Here is a 19,927-nt window from a genome sequence, read left to right as displayed (position 1 = left end):
TTAGTTCCACGGGGCAGCTAGGTGGTGCAGTGAATACAGCACAGGCCCTGGAGTCAGGAGGACCTGAGTTCAAATGCGACTTCACACACTTGACACTTACTAGCTGTGTGACCTTGGGCAAGACACTTCACTCTGATCGCCTTGCCTTCCCCCCTCCAAAAAAAAAATTCAATTTTGTTATCTCATTTGATCCTTACAATAATCCTGTGAAGTGGGTGCTTTAAGATGAAGAAATTGAGACCTGGAAGAGGTGGAGTTACTTTTCCAGGATCATGAAGCAAATATCTGAGATAGGGTTTGAACACAGGTCTTCCTGATTTCTAAGTCTAGCACTTTATCTGTTGTGCCACCTAGTTTCCTCCTGTTACAAATGGTGAAACTGAAGCCTAGAAAAATGAGTGACTTAACCAAGGTCACATAACTAGTGAGTGATCAATCGGCAGAACCAAAACATATATACACACATACATATGTACGTGTGTATGTATATGTATGTATTATTTATTCATATACATACATATACCCAGGACACATATATAATGAACCCAGACATATATATGCATGTATATTATGTGTATAGTTGTGTGTATATATTTATATTTACATACAGATCCTATCCAAACTAAAGGTATTAGGAGTCTCTGGCTACATCTGCTAACTTATCATTAATTCTAAGCTACACCCCAATTACACTGGGAAGAGGGCAACCAAGACTCAAACTATTGATTGTTTGGGGGAAAACAGAAAAGAGTTGGTGAGGTCAAAAGGAGAAACTTGTCAGGATCTGACTAGGAGACTAAGTAGAAATGTAAAATCAAAAGACCGAGAACAGAAAAGAAATGAAGAAACCCAGGCTGCCAGCAGATCGCGGTCGTGTGCCCCTTTTTTGGCCAGATAACTGTAGCTCAGAAGGGCTTTGGGTCTTGGCACACACACCGCTGGCTGCCTGTGAGCTGTGGGCCTGGAATGTAAATTGTTGAACATTGCTGTACTGGAATTCAGCCCTATAAGCAGCTGGAGGGTTGTTCGCTCTCTGAAAAATGAGAAATGATTCTCACTGCAGACATGCAACTTCTCACAACCATTCCACATCAGAAAGGGAGCAGCCTGTTTTATGACCAGCAGCTTTCCCCTCCACCCTCAATCTCCCCTCCCAATCTTGGCTCTGATATGAACCCATGGTTTCCTGCAAAATTAAAGTGACATCTGGAAATATTCCCTCCTCCCCGCCCCCCATAATTGTTGAATTCTATCTTATTTACTGTGTGAAAGAAAAATCTAAAGGTTAAGTTTAAAACTTTTAAAGTTCATTACTTTGTAATATAATCCTTTACAGGATTATATGGATTACAGGATTATATTATATAACCATAGTATATAGAAAATGAGACGACTAAACTGAAAGTCCGTAAGTACTTAATAAAGCTCCTTGAAGATCCCCAAGCCAAAATTTACCACCTCTCTGGTCCTCAGTGTCCTCACTTGTAAAATGAGGTCATTAATGATCTCTCTAAGCTCTAAACCCTATTTTCTGGGCAAGTTATATTCCAAGTCTAATAAGAAAGTAAAACTTTTCAAACATAAATACCTGAAGAACCTAATGAATCCTCCCCTCCAGCAACCTGTTTCCCCTTTTTTGGAGTGGGAGGAGGCTCATAATCTGTCAAAATCTTTCATTATATTCATTTCAGGTAGGCATAAGCAAAAAGTGAGAGGGAGAAAAAATTAGCAACAATATGAACATATTTTTAACATGATGGTTTATAACTTGTGCAAAAATTTGATTGTTTGCATTTACGAGTGGATTGGAGCATACCTAGGGTTGTCACATTTTCCAAATCAAAAATCAAGATATATGATCTACCATATTTTTTTTTGCAAAGTACTTTGTCAGGGGGAAAAAACAACTGCTTTCTTTTCTTAAAGTCGAGACTGTCTCAAAAAAAAAAAGGAAAAAATACAGGATGTGTAGTCACTATCAATGTACCCCGCAAGTATTCTGACATTTGAATTGCAGTTTGTAGACTCCTTAAAAACACATGTGCTTTAAGCAGGGAAGGGCAGATGAACATTTCCATACAATAAAATGATTACAGGATTGGCAGAAGAACATGAAGAATGCTGGTTTTATGAAATGCAGAAGCATTATATCCCAAGAATGCTTTGCATTCTTCTGATGTAAGGAGCAAAGTTTGCTCCTGAAAAGGTAAGAGGAAAGGATGAAGCTAAGAACAGGAATTAAAATAACAAAACTCTTACTTTAAATCCTTCCCTGGAGTTTCCAGAGAAAGGATTGTGATGAGCTGAGGCAGAGATATTCAGCTCTTTTAAAACTGAACTCTCAATGTTCTCCCAAAGGGAATGAAATCACAGTGCCGAGACTTTATAAAAGCTTGCGCAGAAAATATTAACATGTACTGACAAAGTCTGGACAATTTTGATCTATAGAGGCAGATTCTGGCACTAACTTTGCTAGCTCAGAAATTACCTCAAAGGCTGGTCATTTTTAAAATTCTTTCTTGTCTGGAAGAAGATAATGGTGCTTTTAAGGGGAAGATAACCAGATTGATGCTAGAGGCTTAAGATAGCCAGATTCAGCATCCAAACAACAGGTTTTTAACTTGAATCACCAAAGCAAAGGCAGAGGGGTTGGTTTTAAACCTGCTTCCTTTTCTCACCTTCTGTTCTGAGCTATTTATTCTCTTTTCATCTGTTTCATACACTTTTACAGTCCTTTTGGCCAAGCTTTTTTAGAGGAGAATTTAGCACCTGACCCTCCCCACTGAAATCCAATATGAATTTGGTTCTGTAAAAAAAATGTTTTTTGATTCTCAGTTAAGATGGCACTGGAAATGGTCATAGAAAAGCCTGGCCTCACATAAACACCACCAAATACTTGAAAACAGCCTCAGGAAAAAAAAACCGCCTCAGAAAAGCTGATGAAAGGCCAAGAAATCATAAAAGAAGCAGAAACTCCTCCTTACAGTCCAGAACTGTCCAAAAGGATGGTCAGAAGCAGGAAGAGGCAGGGAGAAGGGTAGAAGCCAACTCAAAGCAAAGGGGGAAGGGAAGACAAAGAAAACTCCTACAAATTGATCTGAAAGCCAGCCAACACTCTGGAAAAGAGCATTAAAAGCCAGTGCCAGCTCCAGTAACTGGGTGGCTGAAAACAAATCCCACTGCTGGGCTTTCAGAACATAAATGGGTGACAGAATGATCCTGACTGAATAGGTCAATAAGCAGAGAGAGAATGCCAATCAATAAACTCCTTGGAGCACTGAGATCCACAGAAGGAGACAGGGCCAATTCAGCACTTAGATGCCAGCACCTGAAGGTGTGGAGAGCTGAGACTAAGGATCCAACAATCCACTGAGGCTTCATAAGGCCAGAGCAAAAGGACAGAACCAGCTCTTAACTGAGGATCATGCAAATAGAAAGGGAAAGAGACTAGCGGAGGTCTGAATCTGCACTGGGCCACCAGAAAGCTGAGATACAAGCCAGGGATTGAGGCACAAGATGAAACCAGCCACCCTATCCAATTCAGCAACAGCAGCAGCATCCAAACAACAGAGTGGGCGGGACAAAACAAGGCCTACCCAACTGATCTGACAGTGTTTGAGGGGACTAACCTGAGCACAAAATCCCAAACTGAGAACTAGGGCTGCAAATATGAGTAAACAAGCTAAAACACAGGCATAATTAAGAAATAAATTGGGTTAGGAGAAGTCCAAGAAGTAAACCTAGAAGAGGAAAGTTACTCTATATCAACTATAAACAAAGCCTCAGAGAGGGAAGAAAAAAAGGTTTAGCCTCAAAGACCACAAGGGACTATAGGAAAAAATGAAGAGATAAAAAATGAAATGAGAGTTTAGGAGGAAAAAAATTAAAGAATAAATAGCATAGAAAAGAAGGTGGAAAACTTCATCCAAGTAGCAGACTCTAGGAAACATCATTGCACTTCCTGAAAACCATGACCATAAACAAAAAACCAAGATGCCATATTTCAAGAAATCATACAAGTGCCCAGAGCTATTAGAACTAGAGAGCAAAGCAAAAATAGGAAGATTCCACCAATCACCTTCTGAAAGAAACTCCAAACTGAAAATACCAAAGAATGTTACAGCTAAAATCCAGAGGTTTCAAGTCAAACAAAATTAATGCAAGCAGGCAGTAAGAAAGAGTTCAAGAACTCAATGTACTACTATAATACTTGGCAATATACTACTACTATAAAGGAGAGAAAAGCTGGGAACAGATATTCCAAGTGGCAAAGATAAAGACTTACAACTAAGAATAGCTGACCCGGCAAAAAAACTGAGTAAATTCTACTGGAAAGAGAAAGAGTCAAGGGTAAGAATGGACCTTAATACAATCTTTCAAGAATTCCTGAGGAAAGGGCCAAAGTTGAGCAGAGCCTTTGAAATGTAAGAACAGGAGTCAAGAGAAAGCCAGAAAGGTAAAGACATTTGAGCAATTAGAAGGGGTTAAACAATGATAAAGTACTTACATTCAGAATCCACAGAGGGGGTTAAAAAAGACAAGCATAGGGCCTGGGTGTGCTTTTGCTGTTTCATCAGTTTAAAGAGAGAAATGAAAAGAGAGAGAAAAAGGAAGATACTAGGAAAGAACTGAGGAAGAAGAGGAAAGCCCCTATTTCATATAAATAGAATGCCAGAGAAGAATATAGAAATCTATATTCAAAATTTTAATGTAAGGAAACTGAAGTTCCCACCCAGCCACTCAAAATAGAACACCAAAGCATTGAGGTTTTACTCCCATCAGATATGCACTGGGGAATGGAGAACTATGAAATTTGCCTTCTTAGTTTCTGTCCAAGCTCAAATCACTTACCTGCCATGCTGGAGAAGACTTAGGGATTGTTTAACTCCAAATGAGACAACTGTCTAGAACAGATAGCTGCAATCTCCAAAGGAGTAGAAAAGATTTAGTCTTAGCCTAAGGGCACTCTGACTTGACTTTTGTTAAGGAGCAGAGTGGCTATGACTGAAAACTGGTCAATCTGCCCTCATCATCAAAAGGCTCTAGCTAGACCCTCACGGTCAGGAGATAACTGGCAAGTAGCCTTGAAAAAGTGAAGCCCTGAAGTGGGTAACAGAGAACAATGCCCAGCAGACGACTCACCAAGCAGTTACTAGGTGCAAGACCAACAGGAATGAAAAGAACAATGCATCCAGCAAACACACTACACCCACCAGGAAGGAAGCCAATGAGAGCTGTGCATAAAACTCGAAGGATTCTGTAATATTAGAGGCAGGAGTTACCCCTCTCCATTTGTTCCCTGAGAACACGTCCCCCATACATGATCCCTAGGTGTCACCTAGTCCAATTCTCTCATTTCCCCATTTAACATGAAGAAACTGAAGTCTAAAAAATTGCAGTGACTTGTCTAAGGTCACACAGAAATAATAAGACGGTGAGCTTGTACTTGAACTCGCACCCTCTGCCTTCTAATCTGGCACTCTCCACTGTACCATACTGCCTCTTCAATTTTCCTTATATTTGAATTTAAAATCTGCTTTTCATCTTTCTATCTTGATAATGCTAGAAAATATATATATTTCACATGCATATATAATTGGTATGCACATACAACTACATTATTCTGTACTTAGATTTAAGAAATGATACTGTTTAGCAGGCATGATAAATCAAGGTAGAATGTTTAATAGTGACGGGTATGTTATTCTTAACTAAATTCAAGAGAGGGCAATATAAACTGGAAAAGCAGCTCAAAAACCCAGGGTCATTCTAAAGTAGTCTAATGGCAGATAGAAAGGGTCCAGTAAGGGGTTTCAGGTAGGGAGTCCAAGGAAGAAGAGACCCAAAGGAAGGAAAGAAACCAGCTGTTCATCCACAAGCTTCCTATAACAAAAACTTGTCTAAGGTATGAATGAATGAAAGAAAATTGCATTTATTAAGCATTTCCTGGGTGCCTAGGACTGTGCTAAACACTGGAGATACAGACACAAAACAAGAATGCCCTGAAGGTGTGCTAGAGGGGGAGACAACACATGTAGATCTCAATATTAGCTTATTCTTTTAGTGATGCTGTCCTTTCCAATTACTGTAATTTTATACCAGGAATGAAGGACAAGTAAATTCATTTTGGGGTTATCATTTAGATACTTCACCTTCATAAAGCTTAGTTTCCTTATCTGTAAAATGGAGATAAACATCCTTCATAGAGTTATTGGGATTGTAATTGTGGTCGATCTGGAAATTCCCTGATCAATCTGATTAGCTTACTACTAAGGGATAAGTCTCTGCCGAGGACCTTTGATGGGCCATACCTCTCTCCTTGTAAGGCCTATTGGAATGGAAGAGAACTAAAGACAATTCCTTGTTAAGTTTCCATGACCAGAAGATTAGATTCTGGCATAGCACTCCCCTCCTCTAATTAGGAGGCAGAGGTACAGAAGTGACACTGTCTAGGTCACAGGGGTGGGGAACCTGTCGCCTCAAGGCCACATGTGGCCTTCTTGGTCATCAAGTGCCGCCCTTTGACCAAATCCATTTGGATTGTATGGATTTCTCCTCTTTTTTTTGAGGCAATTAGGGTTAAGTGACTTGCCCAGGGTCACAAAGTTAGTGTCAAGTGTCTGGTCTGAGGTCGTATTTGAACTCAGGTCCTCCTGACTCCAGGGCCAGTGCTCCATCCACTGTGCCACCTAGCTGCCTTTTTTTGTTTTAAAATAAATTTATATTTTATTATTCATAGCAGTATCAATATATATATTTGGAAAATAGTAAAATAATACACATATCTGTGAGACATGCTATTTAATCATCCCACAGAAGATATGCTTACTTCTCTACGAGTTCATGTCTGAATACAAAGACCACTTATAATAACCCTATCCCTCTCCAAGTTTCCTTAAGGACCCAGAGGTTGGAAACTGCTTTCCTAATGGATGCGTGTCTATATGAGAAAAATAAACTACAGAAAGAATGGTATACTTTGAGAGAGACAGCAATTTAATTAACTATGAACATTGGCTGTTTATCTGTATTTGCCTTCTAGACCTAAACCATGGGTCAAGGTTGCTCCATATTGTCTCATTCCCATGATATTACATAAAATTCCTATGGGCATAAATTTGCTAATTTGGCTGATAACAGCACTTGAGATAATAAAAGCGTTTCTGTTTCTAATCCAATACGCATAATCTATCACTTTTCGTAAGCATTATTCTCTCAAAGAAGGCAGGGAAAAAAGAGGGTTTTTTAAAAAATTACTTTTATTATGGTGAATCCAACTGGATTCAGTCAAAGGGCCACACTTGAGGACCTAGAGGGCCACATGTGGCCTCAAGGCTGCAGGTTCCCCATCCCTGGTCTAGGAACTTGCCTCTTACTCATTTGGGTGACAGCTTGTGGTATGTTACCCATACGCTTTTGTGCCAAAGCAGCCATTAATGGTCTTGGGAGTGGAGTGGGGGAAAAAAATCACCTCCCCTACCTGCTGCACTCCAGAAGAAATGTCCATGGGCAAAGTGGAAAAGGGATCCAGAGAGAGGTCTGCCAATTCTTTTCTATAGGCCAGCACAGCAACACCTTCTCTGACAATAGTCCCAAGGGTCCCAGGCAACCAAATCATCTAGGGGTCAGCTCCATCAAAGAAACTTAATCAAGAGCTGCCTTTTGTTTTCTTAATAAGGTGATAAGTACATCAAAGGAGACAAAGACTTATATCTCATCAAATTGAAGGTGGGAGGGATGACTCCACTGAACCCTTGGGTCAGATGAAAGCATTGCAAACTCTACAGCATCATAAAAAAGTGAGTTATTTTATTTCTCCCACCACTACCCCCACCTAGTAAAAAGATAGTTATTTAACTATCTGGGAAATTAAGAGAATGTTCTTTGTGCTAAGAAGGTTCATTCCATGATCCTTTTCACCAAAGTAGATAGAGACATATGTGTGTTAGACGACTGTTTGGATGGCCATACTCAATCTCCATTGGAGTACCTTAGGGATCTGTGCTGGACCCTGTGCTATTTAACATTTTTGTTAATGACTTGGTAACAACAACAACACAGGAAGGAATAGAGAACACAGGTAACAAACAGTCAAGATCCAAAAGAATCTTAACAGACTAGAGTTTCTTAACTGGGGTCCAAGGATAGATTTTAGGGGGTCCAGCAGCTTGACTGTTTAAAAGAATTTTTATCTTTATTTTCACTGACCTCAAAGTTAACACTTTCCTTAGTTATTTAAGAAATTATTCTGAGAAGAGGTCCATAGGTTTCACCACACTACAAAGGAGATCTCTTACATACAAAGAAAATTTAAAATCCCTGGACAAGAGTACTGGGCTGAATTTAATGATAATAGTTTCTACCTTTCTAGACTTCTTACACCTTAATTCTTACTATGTACTATGATCCAATGACACTGGTCTCCTTGCTGTCCCAAGAATAAGACATTCCATCTCTTGCCTCCAGTCATTTTTTCTGTCTATCTTCCATGTCTGGAATGTTCTTCTTTCTCATCTATTGAGTTCCTCTGAGTCATAGCTAAAAGCCCATCTTCCACAGGAAGCCTTTCCCAACCTCTCTTATTTTAGTACCTTCCTTCTCATTTTATTTCCTATTTATCCTATACATAGCTTATTTGTATATATTTGTTTGCTTGTTGTCTCAGATTGTGAGCTCCTTGACAACACAGTCTATCTTTTGTCTCTTTTTGTATCCACAGCACTTATCACAGTGCCTGCCCTGGAACATAGTAGGTGCTTAAGAAATATTTATTGACTAATAATATGAAATTCAAAAGGGATAAATGTAAAGTCTTGTTCTTGGGTACAAAAAATCAACTTCACAAGTACAAGCTGATGGTGAGCGATGGTGTTAGTGGACTATAAGTTCAATATGCATTAGCAATATGATATGGCAGCCAAGAAAACTAATGCAAAAGACATAACTTCTAGGAATTGGAAGTGAATAGCCCCAATGCACTTTGCTCTGGTCATTCATTCATCTGGGGCAGTAGTTCTCAAAGTACTATTCAAGATCCTGTAGAGGTCCCCAAGTCCCTTTCAAGTAGATATAAGAAGTCAAAAATATTTTCATAATAATACTAAAATGCTTTAATTTTTAATATGATAAATATTGATAGATATAATCCACATAAACAAAAGTTCTTTGGGAGGCCCTTGAAAATTTTTTTAATACAAAGGGGTCTTGAGACCCCAAAATTTGAGAAGCACTGTTCTAGAGTATTGTGTTCAAGCTTGGGCACTGATACATGACATTGAAAAGACGAAGTATGCCCACAGGAAGGCAACCGGGATACTGAAGGGTCTTGATTCAATGTCATAATGGGATTGAAGGAACTAGATACATATGTAGCCTACAGAAGAGATGAGTTGAAGCAGGACGGGGGTAGGGAAAGACATGGGGACTGGATACAAATACTGTCTTGAAGTATTTGAAGGGCTGTCATGAGGAGGATGGCCCCAAAGAACAGAAGCAGGAACAATGAAGGTGCAGAGACAAATTTAGGGTTGACACCAGGAGAAAATTGCTAAAATTTAGAGGTGTCCAAAAATGGAATAAGCTACCTGTAGAAGCACTGGGCTCCTCTTCTTAAGATGCCTCCAAGCAGAGGCTAGACAACTACTTGTTGGGTATTATAGTGGGGTCTGCATAAATTGGACCAGGTCTCATTCAATTCTCCAATTCTATGGTTCTATAGCTATTTCTTCTCCCATTACCCCTGACAGAGAGCCAAGAGGAAGAGTTGGCAGATTCCTTGATTCTCCCTGCCACTCTTGGGTCTTCTCCTTGCCACCATCACTCAGCATCCACCCGTCTTCCTTTTGGGTTCACCAACAAACATTTATTAAGTGCCTACTTTGTGAAAGGTCCTGTTCTAGGTGCTAGGGATACGAAGACAAAAAATGAAATATTTTCACAACGATTTGGGGGAGGGAGAAAAGCACTAGCAGCTGGAAGAGCCAGGAGAGGCTTCTTGAAGAATATGGCCTTTGAGCCGGGCCTTGGAGGAAACTAGGGATTCTAGAAAATAGAAGTGAGGCAAGTAAATTCTGAGGTGTGGAAGGAAACTAGGGATTCTAGGAAACAGAAATGAGGGGAGTGAATTCTGGGGCAGGAGAGAGGGGGTCCTGCCTGTGCCAGCAAGGAGATAGAAGATGGCACACAGAAAAGACAGACTGGCTGGACTGTAGAATGCACAAATATGATATAATTAATAATGAATATGAAATGATAGAATGAATATGAAATAATGAATAATAAAGCTGGAAAGGCATATTGGAAACCACTTGAAATGCCAAATAGAGGAGTTAGTATTTGACCCTGTGGTTAACTGGGAGTCTCTGGAATTTATTGAGTCTGCCCAGACCCTTGTTGCTGCCAACTACAGTCTTTCAGGTCACCTTCACCGGTCCCAAGTAAGTTCAATACCTGACTTCTTAGTGTTTCCTACCCTCACCCCCTTTCCTTTCCACCATCTCTCTTTCTTCAACTCCCATGACCTGTGTCTCTCGTTTATTTCAATAGTGTCTAGGCACACTAATACTTTAGAGGATGATTCCTCCTTCCCTAACCCCGCTCAAATGAATTGCCCCAGATGCTAAATTTCCTAATTATGGTTCTGTCTTCGAGGAAGGAAAGGCAGAAAATGATTGGGCCATGGCCTTAAGGTAAATAAGTAGCAGGTTCTCATACTTATTCATATATGTGTGTATGTGTATGTACATGCACACACACACACACACACACACACACTTCTATTTATAGTTATAGTGACCTCCTCTGGATAAATTGTTGCTGATAGCAGACTCTGACACTAAAGTCTGCAGAGGAGAAACTGAGGGTTTTTTTTCTATCCCTTGAAAAATTGTATGTTTATCTCAATCTCTAAAAGGGCGTGTGCAAAGAAATCACCAGTTACAACCCTATTTCACAGCAGCAGCCCTGGCAAAAATCACCTCCTCATTCCAGAGGCAATAGTGATAGGATTCCTTACAGTACAAAAAGCACCGGCAGGAAAGAGGCAGAATTGGTGTTGAGTTGCTACTTGGACCAGATGACTTAAAAAAAAAAGAAAGGAGTCTTTCACTTTAAATCCTTCACACCCATGTCACCATGAAGCTGTTTTATTTTAAAATCCAGCATCCTGAGTGACCGACACTCCTCTTCCTCCCACCACCCACAATTTTGTCAAATACATGCTGATTAGTAAGAGCCACTTATTAGGATGTCCCTCTCCAGAAAAGCCGTGGAATCCTCTTCCAGTGTAAGGTGTTTGTAGCTCCTCAGATTCCTGTCAATCACATATTCGAGGCAGGAACATGCTCAAGCATGCTGACCCAAGAGCATATGGCAGTGTGGACTGACCCTAACATTTTCTTTTCCAAAGAAAACTATTTGTTAGACTGCCTGTGACTAATTGGTCTCCTTGCATTATAAACTGAACTTTCAAAGTTTCCATTAGTAACTAGGGGAAATACTCCAGAACCAGCCTGTAGGGAGAAATAAATTGACCTGGCTTTCTTAATGCCAAACAACTAATACAATTGTCAGAAATTTGACGGAGATTTTGCTGCATAAATATGTGCACATATAATAACAATAGCAGTAACAATAATTAGTATTTACATAGTGCTTTAAGGTTTGCAAAGTGCTTTACGGACATTTTATTTTAAATATTTTTAAACAAACAATTAAGAAAAAACTTCAGTACAGACTAGTAAGAGAAGTTACAAATGTTAAAAAAAAACAAAGAGAATTGCAGGCACAAATAACAGTTTTGTTTATGTAGAGTTAATTCATAAATGTCTTCATCAAATTCACTGACTTTGATGATGCATACACATATTAACTGCATTTTGAAGTGAAGACACTGAGGGACACAAAGGTGAGTCATTTGAATCATGTCAGAATTATGCTCAGAAGGCTAATCAATTGGGGCTTGAATTCTACATTCCTTGTTATTGTTAAGTCCTTTCGGTTGTGTCCAACTGTTTGTGACCCCATTTGGGGTTTTCTTGACAAAAATACTGGAGTGGTTTGCAATTTCCTTCTCCAGCTCATTTTACAGATGAGGAAACTGAGACAAACAGGGTCACTAGTAAGTGTATGAGGCTGAATTTGAATTCAGGAAGATAAGTCTTCCTGATTCCAAGCCCAAGTGCTCTATCCACTGTACCACAAAGCTATCTTCCTGTCATACCACAAAGATCAGGGAGTCTAAAGGATAAATAAGGGGGAAAATGAAGAAGGATGCAATTCTAAGAAAAAGTGATTATCATGCTTTATTTGGGAAAAGAGATATCATTGGACACGAGTGGGCATTTCCACAAACACGGTGCTTGGGCTGGTTTCAGCCTCTCTCTACGATCTCATTTCACATTACTCTCCTTCACAATCCACATCCCAGACACACTAGCCTACCTAGTGTTTAGCCTTCTATCTCTAGTCTCAGTGCCTTTGCCTTGTTCACCTTCTCTTAATTCTTAACTTCCTTTCAGTTCAGCTCAAGTGCCATCTGTTAGCAGAAGCTTTTCTTGATTTCCACTAATTGTCAGTCCTCTCACCCTCCTCCAATTATCTTGCATTTACTTATCTGTATGAATGTTATATTTAATGGTAGAATGTAAGCTCCTAGAGGGAAGGAATTGGTTCTTAGTTTGTTTGCTTTTTTTTTGTCTTTGTCTCTCTAATGACTGGAATGTTAGCACACTTCAAATAAATGGTGAATTAAACTGAATCTAGAGTCCCATGGGATGTGATAGCAAAGCCCATTTTAATAGTTAGAGACACTTGTTGGAAAGCCAGGTGATTAATTGAGGATCATGCAGACTCCTGACTGCCAACTCATAAAGCCCATTTCTCTTTCTAATAATAATGATGGATGCTGCTGATGACAAGAAAGTGGCAGATGAATCAGACTTTAGTGTCCAGGAAGAAATGAGAAAAAAGGAATGTTTCATTTTTTTTAAAGGTACCATCCTTAATATATAAAGATGATCCAACCAAACATTCAGAGTTTTTTTTTTTTCAGTAAAAAGGATATATTTACACCGAGACAATCACCCCTACTGAACAAAGACACATTTGCAAGTCAGCTGGCCAGAGTCAGACCAGAGAACTGAAAGTGGGCCATGCAGTAATCAAACCCAGGATCTTGGCCTCACTGATATCATTTTCTAACCGACTGAGCTAAGCAGACCGTATGTGCATTTAAGAGCTGGCCGCTGAAATAAGTGATTCTTTAACAAAATGAAGAAAATGTTCATTGAGTGTTGCTTTAGGAGCAAGGTAGCACAGTAGATGGAGCACCAGGTCTGGAGTCTCAGACACTTACTAGCTGTGTAACCCTGGGCAAGTCACTTAACCCTGTTTGCCACAGTTTCCTCATCTATAAAATGAGCTGGAGAAGGAAATGGCAAACCAATGCAGTATCTTTGCCAAGAAAACCCCAAGTGAGGTCACAAAGAGTCAGACACATCTGAAAGACTGAACAACAAAATCAGGAGCTGATAAAAATGAAACCAAGAAATGATATGTTATAGTCAACAAAGTATTGGATTTGGAATCAGAGGAAGCGTATTCAAATCCCTACGTTGCTACCTACTACCTGTCAATTCCTAGCAAGTCACTCAGCTTTTCTTAATCTCAGTTTGCTCATGCATAAGATGAGGGAGCTGGACTGAGTAATTGCTAAGGCCCCTTGAAATTCTAAATATATGATCTTATAAGCATAATTCTAATGTATCTGGAGAACATCCAAAGGGCAATCAGGATATTAAGGGGCCTTGAGATTGTGCCATATGAGGATCCATTAAAGGACATTTAGAATTGGGGCTATTTAGTCCTTAGGAGGTCCATGTCAGCCATCTACAAGAACCCAGATGGAAGAGAGATTACACTTGTTCTGGCTGGTCAGTAGAAGTTCCAAAGAAGGATGCTCGTGCTTGAGAAATGCAGTAACAAAACCTTCCTATCAGCTAGAGCAACCCCAAAATGGAAAAGAATGCTTCAGGAAATAATGGATTCACCCTCACTAGAAGTCTTACACACAAACAAACACACACACACACACACGTTGACCACTTGTGCCCTATATTATAGAGAGTTCTTCTTATTCACTTATGGCTTGGACTGGATGCCTTCTGAAGATCCAATTCTGAACTTGGGCAATTGTGAACATCAACTATTACATGATTCTGTAATATATTTATGCTCTCAGGGACTGCTGAGCTGTGTAGGGTTATTGATCACTATGCTAGCTAAATGACTCAGACCACTATGAGCTGTAAATTTGTATGTCTGCTTTTTATCATTTTCCTGTCTCTTACATCAGAATCAGGTTGTCAGCTATCACATATTCCTATTGTCAGTACTGAGTTCAATTCAATAAATATGTAGATATCTGTTGTCTAGACGGGAATTGAGTAAATTGAGGATTTGGGAAGTTGGCGCATTTGAGAAGATATCAATATGTATGAAAGAGGTTTTAGAGGTTATTCAGTCCCAACAACACAACCCTAGGGTATATACAACAGTGGAGCATCAGACCGAGAGCCAGGAAAACTTAACATTTGAATCCTACTCACTAGCAATGAGTGCCTCTCAGCCTCAGTTCCCTCATCTGTAAGATGGAGATAAATCATACCTCTGGCACCTTTCTTATAGATTTGTGGGGATCAAAAGAGATAATGTTTATAAAATACTTTAAAAAATCTAAAGGGCTATAAAAGTGGCAGTTATTGTTAATACTATGTGCAAAAGGAAGGATAATTTTATGCTATAATGTTGATCGGACCCAAACTGCGGAGGATTTTTAAATGTTAGACTGAAAATTTTCTGTTAGCCTCAAGGTAGAGTAGCACAGTGGAAAGAATGCTGGATCTGGAGTCACAAGGCCTGGGTTCATAAAGAAGCTGGACTGGGTAACCCCTAAGGTCCCTTTCATGCATACTGATATCCTCTCAAATGCCCTAACTTCCCAGTTCCTCAATTTACTCAATTTCTATCACCTTCTCTACCTCAGCCACCCTCAGAAGTGGTCACATCCTTGATCTTACAATCACTCATAAGCATTTCACTTCCATGTTCATGAACTTCAAAATTTCTTTATTGGATCATAATCTTTTTCATTAAATATCTCCTTATGCCTTATGATCCCTAACTCTTCATGCTATGACCTCCAATCACTCCATTCTTTCATAGACCAGTGCCTCAGTAGGGCCATATTCTTGCTTCTTCCTAATCTCAGCCCCTTGGTGAACCAACTCAACTCCACACTATCTCCAACCTCAAATCTCCTGCCCTTGTATCACATCATTGATCATCTCTTGCTAAACTCCAACCCTGGATTACTCCCATCATCCATTTGCTTGACTCTTATTCATGCACTTCTGAACAGAGCTGGACAAAATCACAAAACTATGCTGACTGAGCCCATTACAATTTATGTTATCTAAACTCAACTGGGTCCTTGCTGTAGCAAGGCAAACAATCTATTAATCCCTAAGTGATTCACAAGCCCACTCTCTATAATAACTGTTACAAATCTTCTCATCTCTACTCAAGCCTCTCTTGGCACACACTCCTCCCACCCTTCTAACTGAGAATCTTGCCTCCTATTTCACTAAGACCTCCTCCTTCTCTCTACCTCCTAATCTCTTATCATTCGGACGTTTTTCCCCCACTATCTCTTCACTCTGATCTTAGATCACATTCCCTCCCGACTCCTCCAGCAAATTTCTACAACTATCTCCCCACTCTGTCCTTTATATTTTGTCTCTCCTAATAAACTGGATCCTTCCCTGCTGCCTACCAATACAACCACGTCTCTCTCATCCATAAAAAATAAACAAAAAACCCACCTCACTTGATCCTACTATCTCTGACTATAATCCTATATGTCTCCTCCCCTTCGAAGCTAAACTCCTTTAGACAGCCATCTACATTATGTGCCTTCTCTCTTACTCTTTTCTAAACCCTCTGCAATCTGATTTCTGTCCTGTTCATTCAACAAAAACTGCTCTCCCTAAAGTTACCAATGATCTCTTAATTGCTAAACATAAGAGCCTTTTCTCAATTTTTATTGACTCTCTGCAGCATCTGACTCTGCTGACCTCCTCCTCCTCCTCCTCTTCCTCCTCTTTCTCCTCCTTCTTCTCCTCCTGGTTACCATCTACTCTCTAGGATTTCATGACACTACTCCATCTTGGTTCTCCAGTCTTTCTAACTGGTCCTTCTCATTCTCTTTTATTGAGTCACGTCATGTCCACTAACTGTGAACATTGTCCAGGGTTCTGCCTCGGGTTCTTTTCACTCTATATTATCTCACTTGGTGATTTCCCTAGCTCCCATGGGTTCAAATATCATCTTTATGTAGATGATTCCCCTAGCTACATACCTAGCCCTAGCCTCTCTCCCAAACAAATGCATCTCCAATCATCTCTTGGATAGCTCAAACTGGGTATCTTCTAGGCATCAACATGTAGAAAACAGTTCTCATTATTTCTTCCCTCAAACCTTCCTTTTTCTTCCAAACTTTGCTATTATTGTTGAAGGCACTACCATCCTTCCAGTGACCCAGGACCACAACAGTGGAATCATCCTCAATTCCTCACTCCAACTCACCCCATATATCCACTCTATCTCCAATTTTGTCATTTCAACCTTTATAACATCTCTTGGGTATGCCCCCCTCTCTCTACTCCCATACCCAAGTACAAGCCTTCAGCACCTCTCACCTGTACAATCACAACAGCTTCCTAATGGGTCTCCCTGCTTTAAATATCTCTCCAGTCCAGTCAGTTCTCCATTCAAGCTTCTAAAGTAATTTTTCCTAAAGCTCAGGTCTATGTCACCACCACTACCAGCAATCTTCCCATGCTGCCCACTCAATAAACTGTACTGGATCATATATGAAATCCCCTGCTTGGCATTTAAAGCCCTTCACAACCTGGCTCCATTCTACATTTCCAATCTACTTATACCTTATACCCTTTTACTCTATGATCCAACTACATTAGCCCTGCTGTCCATGGAGCATCACATTCTATGTCCCATGTCCGTGCTTTGTCACTGGCTGTCTTCAGGACTATAATGCTGTCCCTCCTCACCTCTGACTCTTGGTTTCCTTCAAGACTCAGCTCAAAACCCATTTTCTGAAGGAGGAATTTTCCAGTTCTAAAACACCGAGCCCCCCGCCCCATCCAACCCTGTCCAATGCTAGTATCTTTCCTCTGACTTTACTTTCCATCTACATTGTATATATCTTGTACGTACATAGTTATCTGCACGTTGTCTCTTCTGTTCCTTGAGGGCTCAGGCCCTGTTTTTGTCTTTTGTTATATCTCTAGAGTGTAGCACAGTGCTTGGCACAGAGAAAGCACTTAATAAATGCTTATTATATTGTTATATAATATGCTTATTATATATATGCTTATTATATTATGTGCATATCATATATCATTAATATGTGTATTATATACATGCTTATTATGTTATAACCAAGACTGTCCTATCTATGCTGAGTTTGAAATTCTTTCATCTGCTTTTTATAATTTAGAGAAAGTTATATGTATTAAATATGTATGTCTTATTGTTCAATCATTTCAGTCCTGTCTGACTCTTCATGACCCCATATGAGCTTTTCTTGGCAAAGACACTAGAGTGGTTTACCATTTCTTTCTCCAGCTCATTTTACAGATGAGGAACTGAGGCAAACTGGGTTAAGTGACTCTCCCAGGGTCACACAGCTAGTAAGTGTCTGAGGCCAGATTTGAACTTGGGAAGATAAATCCTACTGACTCCAGGCCTAGCACTCTATCCACTGTGTCACCTAGCTGCCCAAATATGTATGTGTATGTCTTAAATAAGTACGGGGTGAGGAAGTGGAAGCAATCAATTCAGATGACTCTTCATGTCTCCCTTTAATAAGTCCTACACCCCATATATTTTGCTGCTCCTAATCAGATGGGGGCCAAGAAACTACTTAACTACATGTTAAAATTTTGGGTCTTTTCTTAAAAGAGCAAATAGGCACCGAATGATCACTTAAATGACCAGTTCATGAACTTTGTGATATCTGTTTTAGCCGCTCAGAGGTCTTTTCTTTTTCTTCCAGATTCTTAGGTGTGTTCTGGATAGTTGAGGCTGTCAGATAAGTGAAGTGTTTCTGTACTTGGATGCAGAACTAAAGACAATCTAAATTTTCCCTGATGAGTATGTTCTGGGAGAACTGAAAGTGCAGAACAATCTATTCTGGTGGCTCTAACACAAAGCCAAGAGGCCCCATGCAAAGCCAGATCTGCTGAGATTTGCTTTTATTTTAAACTACATGAAACCTATCAGTTCAAAACATGCCCCTGCTTAGTTTCTCTCTCTTTTACTTATGGAAACAGGACTTATGTAGGAGGCCCTTTGGGAAAGAAAGAGAACTAGAGACCATTCTGAAAGTGTATTTTGGTTGTTGCCAACAAAACTTCTCTGGAGCCAGAATTTTAGGGAAGTGAAATGGGAACCCAAAGTGTCTTTGGAATATTTGTTTCAGAATCAGTCCTGATTTTAAAGAGGGTACTTTCATTCATATATCCCTTTGGAAATAGTGAACTTTTCCATCTCCTCAAACACAAGATTTTAACAAGGGGATCCAAAAGTTGCTTACTTTCAGTCACTTAAAATTCCCTCCTTTGCCACCTGTACTCCATACTGCTGCATGTGGCTCAATCCCATAGCGTGGGACTGAACAAAACCATCTGTTTCTTCACTTGTGCCAATATTATTCTGATTATTTCAGTCTCAGTTTTGATGCCTTTTTATGTATGCATCTAGAAAAAGTGCTTATCCTTCAAAGTCTGCTAGTCAGTCAACTGTTTAGCAACATAGGATCAGATTTTCACAAGTTTTGCACTCTCATTTTTCTCTGCAATGACATAAAGTAATTGCATTCTCTCTTATAATAATAAACCAATAGTGAAGAATACAAAGTCCTGCCCTCAGGTTAAAAAAACAACAATAAACTATCCAAGTACAGGGAGCAAGATGCAACGAGACAATAGTATACATAAAGATGATTTCCACAGGCTTACAAGCTCAAAATGTGAATCACCCAGATCACCCAGTTGCCAATGCAGTCTTAGTTTCCATCAAGAAAAGTTATAGTGTCCAGAAAAAAGAGGTGCTCATCTTACTGCATTCTGCCTTGATCTGACCACCTCTGGAATATAGTGATCAGAGTGAGATGTTGCTTGTAAAATAAGGGGGTTGGACAAAATGACCGAAAATGGAATGCTTGGTAACTAATTAAGCCAAAGGCCAGTCTTCATATGAATGTACCACAGGAAGGAATGCTCTTCACACTCACATCTGTAAAGATATTGTTATCAACTGCCTCTTCTAATAGGACATCACTGCTGTATCTACTTTATGTAGAAACAGGTCTATAAAATAAAGTATAACCAAATAAAGAATAGAATACAGAATAAAGTATAACTAATGCAATAGTCTTATAACCCATACCTATAAATTTAGTTTAAAATTTGGAATTATAATTACTTCATTTATCAAGCATCAACAATAACTGATTTTTTTCCTCAGATAAGGGAAATAGGAAGTATCATATAATGAAAAGGACACTGAACCCTGAGTCAGGAGACCTGGGTTTGAATCTTATTAGCTATGTGAACATAGTCTCCTCATCTGTAAATGATGAATGTAAAAATATTTGCACTTCCCACTACATATAGATGCAGTAAAGAAAGTGCCGAGAAAATCTTATATCAATTTACATCTTATAGCTTTAAGTTTAAAAGCATAAAACTGCTGTAAGACTTTTGGGACACCATACACACATATACACATGCATGCATGTATGGGTGTTACAGACCTGTGACTCCAATACTTTAATAGATCTGGA

At 39.5% G+C, this 19,927-nt stretch overlaps 1 protein-coding gene across 1 annotated transcript in view; it reads right to left on the bottom strand.

Moving 5' to 3' along the window:
- Positions 1-19,927, bottom strand: part of RGS10 (regulator of G protein signaling 10) — a 74,480-nt gene that overhangs the window by 7,552 nt on the left and 47,001 nt on the right. The window lies entirely within an intron of this gene.

This window comes from Trichosurus vulpecula, chromosome 8 (genome assembly GCF_011100635.1).
Source record: "Trichosurus vulpecula isolate mTriVul1 chromosome 8, mTriVul1.pri, whole genome shotgun sequence".
Lineage (NCBI taxonomy): Eukaryota > Metazoa > Chordata > Mammalia > Diprotodontia > Phalangeridae > Trichosurus > Trichosurus vulpecula.
The sequence above is the reverse complement of the archived record's forward strand: the minus strand, read 5'-3'. Positions and strand labels throughout refer to the sequence as shown.